At 37.2% G+C, this 21646-nt stretch overlaps 1 protein-coding gene and 1 pseudogene across 2 annotated transcripts in view; both read right to left on the reverse strand.

Moving 5' to 3' along the window:
* Positions 1 to 21646, reverse strand: part of LOC132519473 (bifunctional heparan sulfate N-deacetylase/N-sulfotransferase 4) — a 240359-nt gene that overhangs the window by 119213 nt on the left and 99500 nt on the right. The gene's annotated exons all lie outside the window — the stretch shown is intronic.
* On the reverse strand, positions 1992 to 3022 carry LOC132519577 (guanidinoacetate N-methyltransferase-like; annotated as a pseudogene).

Raw genomic sequence — 21646 nt, forward strand, 5'->3', positions numbered from 1 at the left:
AAATGTGGTTGATTAAGCATTTTCATTGCTAATTTTTGGTACCCAGAAGTCCCACTTCATTGACAATCATTCAATATATACTTATTATGTATAATAACATACTAGGAGCCATTTGTTGCAGAGGATACAGCATTGAACAAACAGACAGAAATTCCTGCCATAGGGAAGCTTTTATTTTAGTGGGGTGAGACCAAGATTACACAAAACAAGTAGGTAAATTGTATATTATATTAGAAGGGCTAAGAGCTACTGGGAAAAATAAAGCAGAGAAAAGGAGAGGAATGAAGGGGTATGGGTTGCAATATTAAATAGATTATTCATGGAGAAGGTAATATTTTGAAACAAGGTCTAAAGTTGTAAGAGATTAAGCCATACAGATAACTTGGAGAAGATCATTCCAGGCAGAAGGACAGTACATACATTGTTGTGAGTGGAAAGAACCTCAGGTATTTTTGAGGAAGAATAAGAATTCAGTTGCTTTTGGAGCAGCGTTAGCAAAGGGGAAGAGTAGCAAGAGATAATGTCAAGAGGTGGCACTGCTGCAAGTAGCCTTGTCAGTTATTTACTGAACAACTCCAGGGGGCACCATTCACATCGACTATGCTTTTACAGAGGTTGTATGATGCAGTATCACTGACAAGAAGGAATGGGTGCAGAGCATTTAAGTCCTTAATGTGCCACAAAAGGATGTTGGTATTTACCTTGAATGAGATGAGAAGCTACTGGAAAGTTTTGAGCAGATAGATGATCTAAGTTCTTCTGGCTTCTATGTTGCCAGCTGACTGAAAGGAAGTAAGGAGGAAAGTAGGAGCCAGTTACTAGGTCTTGGTAACAATCTAAGTGAGAGATAATGATAGCTTGGACCAGGGTGGGGACAATGTAACTGGTGAAAAGTGATTTTATTCTGGATATATTGTGAAGGTGGAGCCACAGAATTTGATGATAGATTGAATATGCAAGATGAGACAAGGTGCTCAACAAGAAGGATAGAATTTCCATCAAGTGAGTCTGGAGAGTTTAAAAATTAAACAGGTTGGGCTTCCCTGGTGACGCAGTGGTTGAGAGTCCGCCTGCCGATGCAGTGGACACGGGTTCGTGCCCCGGTCTGGGAAGATCCCACGTGCCGCGGAGTGGCTGGGCCCATGAGCCATGGCCGCTGAGCCTGCGCGTCTGGAGCCTGTGCTCCACAACGGGAGAGGCCACAACAGTGAGAGGCCCGCGTACCACAAAAATAAATAAATAAATAAATAAAAAATAATAAAAAAAATTAAACAGGTTTGGGGGAGAAAGGACATATGTTTGAGATTAGGCATTCAATTGGATGTCTAATGTCTTCCCATTCAATTGGGAAGTCAAATAAATAAGTTTAGCATTTAGAGGAGCAAGTTCAGCTGGAGAGCTCAAGATATCAATTTTATTTAAAGTCATAAAACTCATTAAGATCACCAACAGAATGAATGTGTAAACAGAGAGAAGAGGAAGGCTAAGTCTGGGACAGATTAACATCAAGAAGGCAGAGAGGAGAGAAGAAATCCAGAAAATACACTCAGAAAGAGTATTGCAAGTGAGATGGGAGGAATACCAGGAATTTCCAAGGAGAACGAAGAATTGCCCATTGGGTTTAACACTGGATGTCCTTTAATGAACTGGAAAAGAGAAGATCTGGTGGAGTGGTGAAGGGCAAGAAAATCAGAGTGGATTTAAGAGAGTCTAGAGGGAGCTGAAATGGTGAAAGTGAGTATAACAACGATTTTAAGAAGTTTTGCTAAAATGAAGAGTCAAGAAATGGTGCTCTAGTTGGAGAAACAACATAAGCGCAGGACTATCTAAAGAGGGGAGAAATAGCTGCATGTTTATAGAAAGGGTAATGATTTAGAAGACAGGGGAGAACTAATGGAATTACAGTTTTTTATATTATATAATTTATATATATATATATATATTTAAAATTTTTTGCTTGGCCAAACCCAGCGTTAGCGTTTATTTCAGCCTCAAGACCCTAGGAGGAAGGTAGTGGTAATCCCGTTGCAGAGGCCAGGGAAGCTTGCTGATGTCACGCAGCTGGCGTGGGTCTGGGCTCGGGCTGAGAGGCCAGAGCCTGCACTCCCGGCCACTAAGGTGCTGAGCAGGGTCGTGGGAGTTGGGAGTACCTGAAGCCTGGAGTCCGCAGGGCTTTGTGGGCGCTGAGCGGGTGGGCCCAGTGGCCTCAGTGCTCGGTGACCGGGCGTGATCATCCACCGGAAGGGGTAGTAGCGGTAGTCGGCCGTGACCTGTGTGTGGATGTTCTTCCGCCTGAAGCCCGCCTTCAGCAGGGCAGACACCTGCGTCTCTTGGAACACGGTGGTGATGTCTGAGTAGTACTTGGACTTCATCAGCTCCCCCAGGAGGTGAGGTTGCAGTAGGTGAGGATGCTCCCTGGCTTCAGCAGGCGGAAGGGCATGGTCCCTAATGAGGTTGAACTGGTGTGTGTGCCAGGTCCCCTCACACAGCGGGTACGTGTCGTACAGGATCCCATCAAAGTGACTGTCTGTCAGGGGGGGCGCCACCTTCTCCCACAGGCCTTTCAAGGGAACCACCTTGCGGGGAGGCCGCTGAGCCCAGTTCTGGAGCCGCTGGAAAACTTCGTCTTTGCATTCAACGATCCAGTGCGCGTCGATGTGGGCCTCCTGCACCTTCGTAGCTGTCATGGCCGCACCGAAGCCCACCTCCAGGACCTGGCCCTTTCTGGAGGCGGCGGCGGCCGCCAGCGCTTGCAGGTAAGGGTCTCCCAGCTCTCCATCGCCAGCTCGCCCAGGATCTGCAGGTGCGTATCCCGCCCCGCGCGAAAACGCCGCCCAAGCTCTGGATGCGCAGGGCCAGGTCCCTGCCGGGCCTTCTGGGCAGGGCCCTGGAATGATATTCTCGAACAGTTGGGAAGGGACGTGATTGAGTGCAAAAGGACAGAATTTGGTCTTTGCATTTCTAGCTCTTTTATTCGTTGTTTCAAGACAGAAACCAGGATTGTGTGCTGCCCTCTCTGCATGCCAAGCCACGACGAATATTTAGGTCACTGTTAACACAGTTTATGGTAATAAGGGGTACCTACATATTCAAAAAGATTGTACTAAATATTAGGACCACTTGAGTAACTAGCTATGAAGATTATTATAATTTGTATGTTTTTTTTTTCTGTATAGACATGCTCACGTTTCAAATTAAAATCAAACCTATTATTATATTTACATTTTGTTACCACCACGTTGAAGTAGTAGTTGTAGTAATGGGGCCATGTGGAAGTCCTCTTTCAATTGCTTGACCTTTTTTTTTTTTTTCAGTGAAATAAGAAACTCATCAGTTGAGAATTAAGATGGGGCAAGACGTGTAGTAATTTGCAGAAAGAGAAGGTATGAAACAGTGATTCAGGAGAGTAAGATTGTGAACAAAATAAGGACTTGCTGTGTAACTTCTGGGCAGTATTGAGCTCCACTTGAGGTCTGTGGTCATGGTTTTAAAGTGATAACAATTAAGTGTTGATCTAGCCACATTAATTTTCAGGGGTACAGGAGTGGACTAGGTAGAGATTTGGATTTAAAAGGAGTTGAGACTTTGCAAGGGAGTTACCTTTACCAAATTGAGACTTTGCAAGGGAGTTCTCCTTTACCAAGAAATGTAAAGGAGTTCAGGGAGGATTCAAGAGAATGCTTATAATGATGGGTTCTTGAGAAGAGCTTAATAAAGAGGAAAGCAAAGACCTGTGAAGAGTTTGGGGCAGCAAAGATGTGATATCAGGCTATCTCAGGAAATACTATATCTGCATTTTAGTACCTTTCTCTTCATTGTTGCCTCTGCTGCATGGAAAGATCTAGTTCTAGATGTAAGTTAGTGACAAGAGAAATGATACCAGATAGTAAATATTTAGAGCTTCTAACAATGCCTTTAACCTGGAAGGAATAACATTCAAGATTCTTTGTAAATGTGTTAAGAGATGGAAACAAGAATAGTATGATCCATTCCATTATGATATCATTTCTATAGTTACTATAAGCAGAAACGTGCAAAAAGAAGGTACTCAAAATAATTTTGCTTAATACAAATCACAGCATTTTCACAATACGTTCATCTGTAATTTTATCTCAAGTAAATAATGTAACTAACTTACCTTCCCATATATTTCCATTCTTAGTACCTCAAATATCTATACACAGCAAGTATTAAATAATTTTTAAAAATCTTCTACCTGATTGCCTATGTTCATGAAATAAAGCTCTGGTTTAGATGAAATGGCTAGGGGTGTGTGTGTGTGTGTGTGTGTGTGTGTGTGTGTGTGTGTGTGTGTGGTAGACAAGTAGAGGAGGGCAACTTGTCCTTTTTGAAACTGGCTGGAATGTCCTTCATTTAAAAATTTTGCTCACATTTCCTAACTTTTTGGATGCTTCCACAGTTATATAGCTGATGGTTTAGAATCATTAATTTAAATGCATCACTTTGCAGAAATAGATTTGCATAAACTATTACTTACTCTGAGCAATGGAATATATTTCTAATATTATTTTTGAGTCAAGCTGAGATTTCCCTTAGGAGTCATTTTTCCCCTTAATGCCAGCTTAATGCATTTATGGAAAAATGCTTTAAACATTTGGTGTAGGAATGAGCCATCCCTCTGGTTGTAAATTTTCTCCCCCACCTCCAAAATACAAAGGATTATTACATGTTGTCCTCTGTGACATCCTGTGCCTTCTCTAAGAGTTAAAATAATTCCCATCCGTGATTGTTTCCAATTTTGTGGAAACTTTGCTACCATGTGAAATAAATTTCATCAGACAAAAAGCTTATGTTAATAAATGGTACGTATATAATAAAAAAACTTAAATAAATTATGATGATTTAAGTAACTGCCTATAAAGATGGGTAAATTACTATATGTTTCTGTAGACATGCCATACCAAATATTATACTTCCATTTTGTTATCTTCATGTTAAAGTGGCATGATATTTGGAAATCAAAGTTTCAATACAGTTTTCATCTCAAAGCAACTCCAGTTCAAGCCCTTCAGTTCTCCTATATTATTAACCAGCTTTAACGCTCTCCACTGTCAACATGTTTGAAAACAATTTCTCATATTGCTCTGGTTACTGCAGAAGTGACTGCATGGAACTGAAATGTTGACTCTGAAGAGGTGATTACAGAATGATGAAAATGTTCAGCCCCTACCGATAAAGCATAAAAGAAACTTATCTAGATGAACTTTTCAAATTGAAAAACAAAAGAGAATAAAAGAAAAGAAAACGAAAAACATGTGATAACTACTGCTTTTGATGGATTATCCAATTTGAATAGGGTATACTCAGTAGAGCAGGAGTTAAATTTTTAAAAAAATCTTGCAAACCTTGGCTTTTGATTAGCTCACAATCATTTATTAATTAAAAACAAGTTTGGTCATTGAAGCAATAAAATGAAAATCTGTCACTGAAAGTTAATTATGCTATTATTAAGCATTCTAAGAATTCACTCACAAAACTGCTATCTAATAATTGATTGATAATTAGGCGTAAAATTTTCACTATCAACACTTCTTAAAAAGTGTTAGGCCATGTTTAGGGTATTCTATATAAATATTCCTTTGAAGGGTCTACAAATTTTAGACAATGGGGCAGTTTCGATGTAGGCAAATCTCAAAACAGCTTAAGAGAAAAAATGCAATGGAAAAGGACTGGATAGGAAATGGTCAAACTTTGCATCAGAAAAGCAAGAAACAGTGGATTGAGAAAAAGAAAAGTGCTTATTTTTCTTGAGTAATTGGAAATCCAGAGATGAGTGGTTGGTTCAGAAGTTCAAGAATGCCAGAAGTGAGGTCTCTGATTCTCTTGGCCTTTCCTTCATGTTTTAGATGAATGTCTTTGTTCCAGCCAATAGGACCACATACCAGGCAAGAGAAAGGAACAAAGGCAAAGTGCAGAAGGGCAAACATCAGCCATCTCTAACCTGCTTTCCTGGAAGTTCCATACCGTGACTTACTTTTATATCTAATTGGCCAGAACTATGTTAAATGCTCTCTACCTGAAATAAAAGCTGAAAAATCTGTCCTCTAGCTAGACATTTTGGCTCCACAAGCAAACTTTGGCTTTATTCACTAGGAAGAGTGTGAAAATGGGTACTGAGTATGCATTCAGAAGTGATGACCAAGTATTAATCTGTACCCTACCAGAATGTAGAAATAAGAATTCTCATGCCTTGTTGCTAAGCAGCCCACTTCCTAATCTTATGTATCAAAGGCACATAAGAGTCCTGATCTAGGAGGTAAACAGGAGAGCAGTAGATTAGAATACATTAATTAGGGGAGGTGTTATGAGAATCTGGAGAACTGGAATTTCAGAAGGTAGAGTTCTAAGCAAAAGTGATCAGAACAGTTGGATTTAGGGTCCCTGAGGCCCTAAAACCTAGAGGGAAAAGTTCCTTCATATTCTGGCTCCACATGAACTACACGGGCTCATTTTCTCTTAATTCCCAACTCAAAGCCTCTTCTGACACCAAATCAATTTCTTCTTCTTTTCTTCAATATTTTATGCTCCTTTTGGAGATTCGTAAGGGCAAGAATTATCAGAAGTGTATTTTATGTTCCACAAATTTCATATTTCTAAGGACACAGCAAGTTACCAATAATCATTATGGATAGATGTACATTAATAGGGATTCATGAAATACTGTCCATTATTATGATTCCAATTTGACACACCTTCCTCTGCATCTTTATAGGTCAAAGTGTGTAGGTCAAAGTTTGGGAGACTTTTTCTCCAAAGGGCTATGTAGGAAATATTTTAGGCTTTGCCAGCAACAACATGTCTCTGTCACATGTTTTTGTTTGTTTACTTGATTTTTACAACCGTTTACAAATGTAAAATCCACTCTTAGCAGACCAGCCATACCAAAACAGGCTGCAGCTAAATTCCACAGGCAATAGTTTCCTGACCCACAGATAGGTTGTTGCTGAAGCAATATATATTGATATATATTTTGTCGCAAGAGTGGAACACGTTCTTTTGGGCACTATCTTGTGCCCTTTCTCATACTGCTCCCTCTGCTTGGATGCCCTGTTCCTGCCTTCTGCCTCAAGCACACCTACTCATTTTTCACAAGTGGTGTTATCTCAATTGTCTGTCCTGTTTATGATTTTTCTTCCTCTTATAAATAACCCGTGTCTCCTTTGTGGCTATGCTGGGCTCTGTACCTGTCTCTCAAAAACCCAAAATGCTGTTTTGTTAAACTGAAGTTATATCCCAAGAATAAGCAGCATCTCATTCATTTTTGCATTCTTGGTGTCAAGTAGAGTGCTTAGTAGATAATACACATTCATTAATTATCTGTTGAGGAGAGGAAGGAAGGAAAAGAGGGAGAAAGAAAGGGAAGAAAGAAGAAAGAAATGAACAAACAGCTGAACAAATGAAAGACGGGAGTTACTTTTTCACACTGGAGGAAGTATCTGAAAATTTTTGGACATAATTGGAAAGCAATAATTTCAAAGATTCAAGAGTTCACATATACATGTATCAACTTTTTTTTTTTATATTTCGCTTATTTTCTTTAAAAACACAACTTTTATCATGAATGTTCCTTTTTCCTGGAATGTTTGGTAAGATATTGGTCTCTTTGAATCACCAAAAATTAGTGACCACATTCAGTACTGAATGATGGATAGATGGAGGACTGCAAAGCAAATTAGACTATCTTGGATCTGTTCCCAATGTGCATATTACATTACCTTGAAAAAGTCACTTGGTCATTTTACAATCATCATCAACCTCTTATTTCAAGAGGAATGATCACATGCTTCCTGAAGAAATATGGTAAGAATGATGGTAGCCATGATGATGATGAGGAGGAGGACAAATGCTTTTTGAAAGACTTATGTGCCAAGCACTTAGCTAAGCATTATACACATATGAACATGTACACACATCACCTAAACCTCGTAAAAACCTATGTGGTAGAAACAACTATCATCTCCAGTTTACACATTCATAATTAAAGCACTGGAATTTTAAGTCATTTGCTAAGGGCACCCATCTAGTAATTGGCAAAATTTGAACCAAGATACATCTGAAGCTAAACACATGAACTTACTACTCAGGGCAATTAGGCTGTGTCACACACAGGGTAAACTCACGTCATAAAAGATTTTTATGTATAAAAATAGTTAAGGTTTTGTTTTCTGCAGAGGAACGTGAATTTTTCTTTTGTATTTTGTGCACAGTTTATTGCTCTGTATTATATAAATAAAACTATAATAAATATTATATAAATAAAACTTAATATTTAGAGGAAATATTTATTTACCTTAAAGCAAGTAAATTAAATATTAACAACTACTTTAAGCAGTTATCAGCTTACCTCCTATAGGGGGAAATCTTTGTTGCAACTGTTATATGTATCAGCACTTGAAAAGAATTGGAGCTCCTCTAGTTAATCTTAAAATATTATTTAAATGCATAAAAACCATAAAGCAGAAAGAATGACTTTCAAGACTTTATACTTACTAAAAATAATGACAACAAGAACAGACAGGTGCAAACCTTGGTAGATTCATATCAATGCATCTGAGTAATATAAATAGTTCATTTCCTTCAATTATTGCTGCCCAATATTAAAGTGCATTCTGTAGGTGGCATTTATTCCTTTGAGATTAAACATGTTCAGGAAAAAAAAAGCTACTATACGGAAAAAAGATGCTGCAGCTAAAATAGGGATTTGGGGGATGGGGGGTGTCTGATGGTCCCCTCTGCTAAAAAAAAATCAAATAGATAAATATGTATTGTAGAAATTTTCTGTCTAAGGGAAATTCTTTTATCTACCCGTCAATACCAGACTGGCAAGTCAAGGACTGACCATGATACAACACATGACAAGAAAAGCCATTTTTTTCTCTAAATCCATTACTAAGCAGTATGAATATTAATAGCTAGTGAAAAACCAATTCTAATTTCCAGGCAAAAAGTTTATCCTATTCTTCATGGCCTAGGTTTGGTGAAAACAGAAATTGAGAACTTTAGCGACTGCTTGAATAAACTAGCTAAGAATTTTATTAAACAATATCATCCTACTTGTAAAAAGGCCAAAAACCTATACCTATCTGCTGTCAATGGGTAGCTGAAAGGGAAATCAAAATATTTTCGCTTGTTACACAATGCATTGATAATTATGCCATTAATACATGAAATTTTCCATATTAATCTTTGAAATTTTATACAATAACATCTACTTCTCTCAATACAGAAGAAAGGTCTGGGTTCTTCAACTATTATTCAGCTTTGCAGAAGTCACATATATTACCTTAATTACCTGGACTATGGTTAACAAAAGGCCATTAGAATAACAGGGCACACAAGTTGGTTCATTTTACCTTGGGAAGATACTGTCTGGTTTTCCCACAGATCATCAGCTCTTGCTTGGGGTGTTGTATGGTGCAATTGAGAGCAATGAATTAGGAACCACAAGGCAGAGTGTGGGTTCCCTGTGTGACCAAGTACAAGTCACTTATGAGCTCAGTTTTTTCATTTGTGAAATTGAGAGCTTTCATTATCACTTTAGAAACAAACCTAGGAAGCCTTCTCTACCTGATTTCCAAGCTCAGGGCAATTCAGATTCACATAATTTTACAGATATCAGGGGTTTCAGTGGTCATCTACTTTGACCACTTCATTTTACTGAAATGGGAATCTGGCTACTAGGCCCAGATAACATGACAATGGCTAGAAAAGAAAGCTACCAACATTACAAACAATAGACTGGAAAACTAGAAAAAGTAGACACAAGAATTCAAAAATTCTGTGAACATAGTTTAGGAGCAAATAATCCATATAATCACAGCTGACTCTGACAGCACAGCAGGAAAAGAGTACAGTAAAATCATTTGTATTAACATGAAAACCTTTAGCTGTCGTGAAAAATGTGTCATGATGCTTAGGACACATTTACCATTTTAAAAGTGGTAAGTTATGTATTTTAAAAGGTTACTCTCTGAAATGCTTAAAACAATAAAGCACTCAAAGGCTAAAGATTTTCAGTGACAAATGGATAGCTCACTTATTGTAACACAATATTTCATCTTGATATAGCATATATTAAAGGTTGAATCTATAGGTGTGCAATTTTTCACACTAAGTTTTATTCACTTTTATTGTAAATAAAACACAAGAATATTAACAGGAAGGTACAAAGGATTGTGATATTTCAATATTGTCACAGAAAAGGAATATGGTAATGGATGAATTGTGTCTGTGAATAGTTTCGAACAAGAGATGAGAAATATATGTATATATAATATAAAAAGAAAAAATTAACAGACATAATGATGAAGGGATATCTCTACTGACCACATGGATATATGGAAATACTTTTAAACTGTTGGAAAATGCCATCTATAAATAAACATTCTATATTCAGTAACAAAATCATTTAAATGCTCATATCAATGAGCTTCAAGTTTGCTGGCTGGTATCCTATAATCATCCCACTGTGATTTTATTATTTTCTTCTTTCCGAACACCATTTTGCTCATCATAGGTTTCCAATAAGTAGAATTAAATATATTCAAGATCATACAAATATTCCATTTACTAAACATTTAGCAAACTTTCACTGCTCTGTCTTCCAAGGTAATGCCATTAATATTTGATTTCATTATTTAATGCTTTTTCAAGCTTAAAAATATATTTTGCCTGTTTCAGGATTAAAAACTGATACAAAAAATCGTTTCCAAATATATAGTGGGTTTTAATTTGAAAACCCAGTCTAGAAATTCTAGCTTATCAGGGGAAATTACCAGCAATTATAGTTGCATTTCTATCACAGGGCTTAAATCTAAAAGTAGGATGGCAACTTTGGTATGGAGAATTAGGATAGTGGATTACACAGACTGAAGTATATGAAAAACGAAGTAAAATACCAGTGGTCCCATCCTTAAGGAGCAAGGAAAAGGGAAAAGGGAAGATAAGACTAGAACACAGGCAATTAACTTTTAGGGAGAAGAGACAAAGGCAGTACTTTCCTCTCTCTTCAACTTCTTTTCAGTACTGTCAAGGATAACTTTTGAATTAACACAAGATGATGTCACTAAAATATTCTTTAACCCATACCTTTCTCATTTGTTCTTAAGAGTGTGTATATGGTGTAGAGAATGGGAGGTAAGGAAATGCTCCTCCAAATTCAAGAACCCCAGAGCCTGGATGACATTATGTTAGCAGTGACTTGTAGGGAGAGTAGGAGAAAACTGGGGTCAAAACCAGAGTCACCAAACTGGGAGGAGCAGCACAACACAAGTGTGATAACTGTGAAAAACAACAGTCATCATCAAGGACTGCATGAAGGGAGGCGCACTGGAGACTTTCAAGTATTATTCATTAAAAAATGAGATGGCAGCATATAAAACACAATATAAAGGGCCAGATGCTAGGGCCTTGTGGGCTCTTTTAAGGTAGTTTGAAGGGCTTTCAGACAAAATGTCACAGAATCTGAATTACATGTTAACAAGATCACTGTAGTTACTTTGATAAGAACAGACTCCACAGGGTCAAGAGTGGAACTGGAGACCAGTGAAGAGGCTATTGAAACAAATGAGTCAAGAAATGATGATATTCTTCTTTCTCTAATTGCCTTAGGTGCAAGGTTAGGTTGTTTATTTGAGATATTGCCTGTTTCTTAAGGTAGGATTGTATTGCTATAAACTTCCCTCTTAGAACTGCTTTTGCTGCATCCCATAGGTTTTGGGTCATTGTGTTTCCATCGTCATTTGTTTCTAGGTATTTTTTGTTTCCCTCTTTGATTTCTTCAGTGCTCTCTTGGTCACTTAGTAGTGTATTGTTTAGCCTCCATGTGCTTGTATTTTTCACAGATGTTTTCCTGTAACTGATAACTAGTCTCATAGCGTTGTGGTGGGAAAAGATACTTGATACGATTTCAATTTTCTTAAATTTACCAAGGCTTGATTTGTGATACAAGATATGATCTATCCTGGAGAATATTCCATGAGCACTTGAGAAAAATGTGTATTCTGTTGTTTTTGGATGGAATGTCCTATAAATATCAATTAAGTCCATCTTGTTTAATGTATCATTTAAAGCTTGTGTTTCCTTATTTATTTTCATTTTGAATGATCTGTCCATTGGTGAAACTGGGGTGTTAAAGTCCCCTACTATGGTGTGTTACTGTTGATTTCCCCTTTTTTGGCTGTTAGCATTTGCCTTATATATTGAGGTGCTCCTATGTTGGGTGCATAAATATTTACAATTGTTATATCTTCTTCTTGGATCGATCCCTTGATCATGATGTAGTGTCCTTCTTTGTCTCTTGTAATAATCTTTGTTTTAAAGTCTATCTTGTCTGATATAAGAATTGCTACTCCAGCTTTCTTTTGATTTCCATTTGCATGGAATATCTTTTTCCATCCCCTCACTTTCAGTCTGTATGTGTCCCAAGGTCTGAAGTGGTGCTCTTGTAGACAGCAAATATATGGGTCTTGTTTTTGTATCCATTCAGCCAGTCTGTGTCTTTTGGTGGGAGCATTTAATCCATTTACTTTTAAGGTAATTATTGATATGTATGTTCCTACTCCCATTTTCTTAACCCCAAAGATAGCAGAAGGAAAGAAATCATAAAGATCAGATCAGAAATAAATGAAAAAGAAATGAAGGAAACGAGAGCAAAGATCAATAAAACTAAAAGATCGTTCTTTGAAAAGATAAACAAAATTGATAAACCACTAGCCAGGCTCATCAAGAAAAAAAGGAAGACTCAAATCAATAGAATTAGAAATGAAAAAGAAGTAACAACTGACACTGCAGAAATATAAAGGATCATGAGAGATTACTACAAGCAACTCTATGCCAATAAAATGGACAACCTGGAAGAAATGAACAAATTCTTAGAAATGCACAACCTGCTGAGACTGAACCAGGAAGAAATAGAAAATATGAACAGACCAATCACAAGCACTGAAATTGAAACTGTGATTAAAAATCTTCCAACAAACAAAAGCCCAAGACCAGATGGCTTCACAGGTGAATTCTATCAAACATTTAGTGAAGAGCTAACACCTATCCTTCTCAAACTCTTCCAAAATATACCAGAGGGAGAAACACTCCCAAACTCATTCTATGAGGCCACCATCACCCTGATACCAAAATCAGACAAAGCTGTCACAAAGAAAGAAAACTACAGGCCAATATCACTGATGAACATAGATGCAAAAATCCTCAACAAAATACTAGCAAACAGAATCCAACAGTACATTAAAAGGATCATACACCATGATCAAGTGGGGTTTATTCCAGGAATGCAAGGATTCTTCAATAAACACAAATCAATCAACGTGATACACCATATTAACAAATTGAAGGAGAAAAACCATATGATCATCTCAATAGACGCAGAGAAAGCTTTTGACACAATTCAACAACCATTTATGATAAAAACCCTGCAGAAAGTAGGCATAGAGGGAACTTTCCTGAACATAATAAAGGCCATATATGACAAGCCCACAGCCAACATCATCCTCAATGGTGAAAAACTGAAACCGTTTCCACTAAGATCAGGAACAAGACAAGGTTGCCCATTCTCATCACTCTTATTCAACATAGTTTTGGAAGTTTTAGCCGCAGCAACCAGAGAAGAGAAAGAAATAAAAGGAATCCAAATCAGAAAAGAAGAAGTAAAGGTGTTACTGTTTGCAGATGACATGATACTCTACATAGAGAATCCTAAAGATGCTACCAGAAAACTACTAGAGCTAAGCAATGAATTTGGTAAAGTAGCAGGATACAAAATTAATGCACAGAATTCTCTGGCATTCTTACACACTAATGATGAAAAATCTGAAAGTGAAATTAAGAAAGCACTCCCATTTACCATTGCAACAAAAACAATAAAATATCTAGGAATAAACCTACCAAAGGAGAAAAAAGACCTGTATGCAGAAAATTACAAGACACTGAGGAAAGAAATTAAAGATGATACAAATAGATGGAGAGATGTACCATGTTCCTGGATTTGAAGAATCAACATTGTGAAAATGACTCTACTACCCAAAGCAATCTACAGATTCAATGCAATCCCTATCAAACTACCACTGGCATTTTTCACAGAACTAGAACAAAAAATTTCACAATCTGTATGGAAACACAAAAGATCCCGAATACCCAAAGCAATCTTGAGAACGAAAAATGGAGCTGGAGGAATCAGGCTCCCTGACTTCAGAGTATACTACAAAGCTACAGTAATCAAGACAGTATGGTACTGGCACAAAAACAGAAATATAGATCAATGGAACAGGATAGAAAGCCCAGAGATAAACCCACGCACATATGGTCACCTTATCTTTGATAAAGGAGGCAAGAATATACAGTGGAGAAAAGACAGCCTCTTCAATAAGTGGTGCTGGGAAAACTGGACAGGTACATGTAAAAGTATGAAATTAGAACACTCCCTAACACGATACACAAAAATAAACTCAAAATGGATTAAAGACCTAAATGTAAGGCCAGAAACTATCAAACAGAGGAAAACACAGGCAGAATGCTCTATGACATAAATCATAGCAAGACCCTTTTTGACCCACCTCCTAGAGGAATGGAAATAAAAACAAAAATAAACAAATGGGACCTAACGAAACTTAAAAGCTTCTGCACAGTAAAGGAAACTATAAACAAGACAATAAGGCAACCCTCAGAATGGGAGAAAATATTTGCAAATGAAGCAACTGACAAAGGATTAATCTCCAAAACTTACAAGCAGCTCATGGAGCTCAATATCAAAAAAACAAACAACCCAATCCAAAAATGGGCAGAAGACCTAAATAGACATTTATCCAAAGAAGATATACAGATGGCCAACAAACACATGAAAGGATGCTCAGCATCACTAATCATTAGAGAAATGCAAATCAAAACTACAATGAGGTATCACCCCACACCGGTCAGAATGGCCATCATCAAAAAATCTAGAAACAATAAATGCTGGAGAGGGTGTGGAGAAAAGGGAACACTCTTGCACTGTTGGTGGGAATGTAGATTGATACACTCACTATGGAGAACAGTATGGAGGTTCCTTAAAATACTACAAGTAGAACTACCATCCCACTACTGGGCATATACCATGAGAAAACCATAATTCAAAAAGAGTCATGTACCAAAATGTTCATTGCAGCTCTATGTACAATAGCCAGGACATGGAAGTAACCTAAGTGTCCATCAACAGATGAATGGATAAAGAAGATGTGGCACATATATACAATGGAATACTACTCAGCCATAAAAAGAAAAGAAATTGAATTTTTTGTCGTGCGGTGGATGGACCTAGAGTCTGTCATACAGAGTGAAGTAAGTCAGAAAGAGGAAAACAAATACTGTATGCTAACACATATATATGGAATCTAAGAAAAAAAGAAAAAAAAACGGTCCTGAAGTACCTAGGGGTAAGACAGGATTAAAGACACAGACCTACTAGAGCATGGACTTGAGGATATGCGGAGGGGGAATGGTAAGCTGTGACAAAGTGAGAGAGTGGCGTGGACATATATACACTACCAAATGTAAAATAGATAGCTAGTGGGAAGCAGCCGCATAGCACAGGGAGATCAGCTCGGTGGTTTGTGACCACCTAGAGGGTGGGATAGGGAGGGTGGGAAGGAGGGAGTCGCAAGAGGGAAGAGATATGGGAACATATGTATATGTATAACTGATTCACTTTGTTATATAGCAGAAACTAACACACCATTGTAAAGCAATTATACTCCAATAAAGATGTTAAAAAATGATAGATATCAGTCCTTTCATTTTTCAAAGCCAAGTGATAAATATATAATAGTAAAGATGTCTTCTGTCTAAACAAATTGTCCATAACTATAGTTAAAGCTGAGTAAGTTTTTATTAAATCAAAATAGTTGGAAAGTCCTCCTTTATTCTCCAATTCAAAACATGATTCATTTAGAGATATGCAGAGATGGGTAATAGCTCTTCTTGGGTACATATTTTGCAACTAGACTTTTAACTTTTATTATATCAATAGGACAGTTATATGAAAATACTTTAATAAGGACATACATTTGAAATATCTATAGTCTTTTAAGAGACTATCAGCAAGACACTGCATGAAAAAATATTCACGAGCTTTCATTTAAAATAGTCTATGTGCAGCTTAAAAAAAAAATGATGATAGAGTTCAGACATCTGGAATGGTGCTGTGAGGAGCTCCGTGGTCCCTTTTCCAGCAAAACAACCATACCTGGTAGAAATTATTTTTTAAAAATGCCAAGCATTTTAAATCTCTGGAAAATGAACCAAGAAGATACAGCAAAGAAATATTTATTCAAGAAATCTACTAAGATTGGTAAGAACAGTGAAAGTGTGTAGCATTTGAGCCATGGCCCACCCCTTTCCCCACTTGCTCTAGTTTAAAGTGGCAAAACCCCTACCCACGTTGGGTGCAGCCAAGAACACAGGGGGTACCTCTCCTCCTCAAGGTAGCCACACTCGTAGAGCAGAAACTGTACCCCAGATGCAGACCAAGAATACTGGAACCATGATTTGTCCTGGCTCCAGCTCAATTATAGGGTGGTAGTTCTAAGCCAGGAGAGGCAAGCTGAGAGGACCAGAGGCTACTATCTCAACCCAGCACCCTGATCATAAATCTGGGTATTCACTCTGAGAGATGGGGCCATTATCTCCACCCTCAGCTCTGGAGCATTGGTGTAGAGATTTTGCCCAGGGTAGGAGGCACACCATAAGAAGAGAGAGTTCCTAAGTTCTCTCGAAGGGAACTGACTTTTTTTGGGACAGGGAGTTAAGAAGTTCAAACCTAAGATCACTCTTGAAAACAAATGATGATTTTGATAATAAGCAATTAAGAGGAGGTTGTTTTCATTTTAATTAAGATTAACAACAAGCTGATAATAGACCAAACAAAAGTTTACTAGACAGAATCGGGGAAAGAGACAGCTCGGGTTGCTCCTGGAGTCATAAAAAGCCTCATATACTGGCTTCAAAGACTACTGTGAAAAGGCCCACATTTCAGTGGTTCAGACTATGGCACAATTTGCATCCTAGGGCATTGTCAAAAACAATAAAGCATATTGTTGGTAATTACTGTAGGTTCTTATCTAGCTAACTTTTATACCTGGCTAGCTGTCTACCACAGGCAGACAGCTTAATAGAGACATCAGGAAAAGATGTAAAAGCAACCTTACTAAAAATACTGTTACGACAGAGTGACTGTGCTGCCTCTGAGGAGTAGCGTTGAGGCTACACACTACAAGGGAAAGAGTCTTCACTTATTTCCCAATCATATACTAAACAAGTAAACTGATGAGTAAATAACAATAACAAAAACAAAACCCTGGAGATGGGAGGAGGGAATCAATATCAAGAGTGCTACAAAAATTATTTAAAATGTCCAGTTTTAAGCAGAAAATTACAAGATATGCAAAGAAACTGGAAGGGTGACCTATAGACAGGACAATAAAGTAAGCAATGCAAACTGTCTTTAAAGGGCCCAGATGCCAGACTTAGTAGACAAAGATTTCAAATGTATTCTAAGAACTGAAACAAACCATACTTCCAGACATAAAGGAATATATGATAACAGTGACTCATCAAATATATCATATCAATAAAAAGACAGAAATTATTAAAAAAGAATCAAGTGGAAATCCTGCAATTGAAAAGTACAATTACTAAAATGAAAAATTTATTAGAGAGGTTCAACAGTACATTAGAGCTGGCAGAAGAAAGATCCCATGAACTTAGAGATAGATCTATAGAGATTATGCAGTCTGAAGAACTCAGAGGAAAAAAGTAAGAAAATTCAGTAGAATCTCAGAGAAATGTAGGACACTGTTAAGTGTATCAGTATATTTGGTTATTACCTTAACACCACAACCAGACAAAGATATCATAATAAAAGAAAACTACAGATGAATATCCTTATGAACATAGATGCAAAACCCTCAACAAAACACTAGCAGTTAAATTCAACAACATATGAAAAGCATTATACACCATGGTCAATGGGATTTATCACACACACGTAAGGTTGGTTTAACGTCTAAAAATCAATTAATATAATATACTATAACAATAAAAAAAGAAAAAAACATAATCAACTGGATAGACACCAAAAAAAAAAATCATGTGACAAATCCAACAGCCTTTTATGATAAAAATACTCAACTGAGTAGGAATAGACAGAAAATTCAACTTGATAATGAGTATCTATAAAAAGCCCACAATTAAGATCATGCTTAATGGTGAAGGACTGGATGCTTCCCTCCTAAGATCAGGAATAAGACAAGGATATTTGGTCTTACCATTTCTATTCAACATTATATTCCAGGTTCTAGTCAGGGAAATTAAACAATAAAATGAAATAAACTGTATACAAACTGGAGAAGAAGTAAAACTATCTTTATTTACATATAACATGATCTTGCATATAGACTATCCTGAGGAATCCATTAAAAAAAACCTCTAGAACTAATACGTGAGTACAGCAAATTTGAAGGTTACAAGGTCCATATACAAAAATCAATTGTACTTCTATGCATAAAAATGAACAATGTGAAAATGAAATTAATAAAAATTTCCATTTACAATAGCATTAAAAAGAATACAATACTTAGGATTATTTTTAATAAAAGCAGTGTAAAACATAGACCCTGAAAATTATAAAATATTGTTGGAAGAAATTAAAGACCACCTAAATAAATGAAAAAACAGCCCATGTTTATGTATCAGAAGAGCTAATGTTGTTAAGATGACAATATTTCCCAAATTGATCTGTGGATTCAATGCTATCCTTATCAAAATTCCAGCCGGCCATTGTGCAGAAATTGATAAGCTGATCCTACAATTCATATGGTAATTTCAAAGAACTTCAAAGAGCCAAAACAATCTGCATGTTGTGAGTTGCCCTCTAGAGTGGCCCACATGGTGAGGAACGGAGGGTGGACCCAGGCAACAACTGAGGAGAAACTCAGGTCCATAGTCTTACAATCCATGAGGAACTGAATCTTGTCAACAACCATGTGAGTGAACTTCAGAGCTGGTCCACCCTCTAGTTGAGCCTTGAAATGACTGCTGCCCCAGCTGACACCTTGGTTGAAGTCTTTTAAGAGATTCTGAACTGCAGGATCCAGTTAAGTCATATTCAACTTTCTGACCTACACAAACTGTTAGATATCAGTGTGTGTTGTTTTAAGTTGTTAAGTCTTGGGCTAATTTGTTATGAAGCAATAGATGACAAATACACTCAATTACCAAAGTATTTTACATGGATATTTGTACCACAAGGGTGTGTATTCTGAAGGATCCCTCAAGAACTCATGCAATTGCTGAAAATATTTCAAACTTTTCTTTGCCTGGATGCTTTGCTTCTTTATATTTTATCTAAGTCCATGTTCATGTAAATGTCCACTCTGCTGAGTGTACAGACTGCCTTATACATCACTGAACCTCCAAAATATACTATTTGCTCCATAGTAAACTTTCATCAAATCAATATTTGTTCACAGTTTTACTGTTGATTAAATATTATTACCTTCTCTACATTTCCTACCATTGAAATACGTTATTAGTTGTAATTATCAGGGTTTTTTGACATCTGGTATTTGATGTACAGTATAAGGCTACATACTGCATCATTTAGTAAACATAGAGGCTTAGCAGCTATTGAAAGGCAGCTCTCCCTCTGTTTTATTTCATTGTGCCATTAATTCCACTATCATACTCCTTTATTTTTTAATTGAAATCTCTACATAGCTGATTTAGTGTGCAGGTCATTACGACACAAAGATTGTTCATAGTTGCTCTATTTTTTTATGGTACGTGGGCCTCTCACTGCTGTGGCCTCTCCCGTTTCGGAGCACAGGCTCCGGACACGCAGGCTCAGCGGCCATGGCTCACGGGCCCAGCCGCTCCGCGGCATGTGGGATCTTCCCGGATCGGGACACGAACCCGTATCCCCTGCATCGGCAGGCGGACTCTCAACCACCGTGCCACCAGGGAAGCCCCATAGTTGCTCTTTGAACAGTTTGGGTTTCTATGAGAACAATTTAAATGTCAGAATTTTTCATATCAGGGATATTGTGCTTATTATGAAAAAAATTATATAGAATTCATAAATACGTGTAGCGTTTTAAAAGCAGATTTAAAAACCTGTGCCTTTATTTCAAGAATCCTTTACTTATTTACTTATGAATAAGGTTTCCAAATGTTTGATAAAATGTCAAAAAAACCTCACAGCATTTTTGAAAAGTTACCACTGAAGACGGAAAGTGCTCTTTTTCCCTTTGGGATATTTTTGGTCTGCTACTATTAGTGAACTGAAAAGCTCCACTCATTTCGAAATTTTAATGAATCTATATACAAAACTTATAACAACAAACCACCATTTCTTACTTTTCCCCCACAAATCTATTGTGAAATAAAAATAAATAATTCAGGTTTATGCTACAGGCATTCTCTCTGTGTTTGAGAAGGAGATGTGGGTTAAGCCAGGAATGATTTTTGGTAGCTTTTTCATCAAGCATTTTAATATTAGTCGATTATTCTTATTCTCCTTAGCCTTAATTTTTCTGTGGTCATCTTTTTTTTTTTTGCAGTACGCGGGCCTCTCACTGTTGTGGCCTCTCCCGTTGCACAGCACAGACTCCGGACGCACAGGCTCAGCGGCCATGGCCCACGGGCCCAGCCGCTCCGCGGCATGTGGGATTTTCCCGGACCGGGGCGCGAACCCGTGTCACCTGCATCGGCAGGCGGATTCTCAACGACTGCACCACCAGGGAAGCCCTCTGTTGTCATCTTTGAAGTGTTGTTTTTATTTAGTGACAATAAAAAGTCACTAAAATAAAACTAATCATACTAACAGTATGATTTAGTAAAAAAAAAAAAAAAAAAAAGGATCAAAATTATTTCCCCCTACCCTACTGCCATACAAGTATAGTGTCTTGCAATGACCATATCTGGGTTGCCTGTGCTAATCATTAGATTAACACCTTCTATAAAAACATACACATGCACGCACACTCATGGCATATATGTTCATGGATTAAACATACATACATATATATATATGCACACTCACACTGCATACACATGTGCTCATGGATTAAACACAGACATACATGTAACTGCCCATACATATACACAAACATTCACACTGCATACATAAGTGTGCATGGATTAAGAAATAATGATGCTGTACAGTAATAATAGTTCTTCTGACATAATGAAATAGTAAAGAAACAGACTTGCAATATGTTTTTCTCATGACCTTTAGACATATTACAACAGAAAATAAACTCTATCCAGAAAGAATTCGGAGAAATTCTACAAATGGAACCATTTCGATTGATTAACAGTTTTTGAAATATCAGTATGAAGCTACTAATATGTTATTTGAATCATTTTTGTAAATGTTGTGAGAACAACTGTGCCTTTCACTGATAGTCCCTCTGCCAGACAAGGTCATATCAAGGAATAGGGAGGAATGTCAGGATGAAAGAAAAAAGAGATTTAAACACTTTTGATTTTTTTCAGTATAAATTGGTCAGTTAGTTTGAAAATCTCTTCCCATAATTGCTTCGATTGCAGCTAGATGAGTATTTCAAGATGTCCATTCCAAATT

The sequence above is a fragment of the Lagenorhynchus albirostris genome, chromosome 4 (genome assembly GCF_949774975.1).
Source record: "Lagenorhynchus albirostris chromosome 4, mLagAlb1.1, whole genome shotgun sequence".
Taxonomy (NCBI): Eukaryota; Metazoa; Chordata; class Mammalia; order Artiodactyla; family Delphinidae; genus Lagenorhynchus; species Lagenorhynchus albirostris.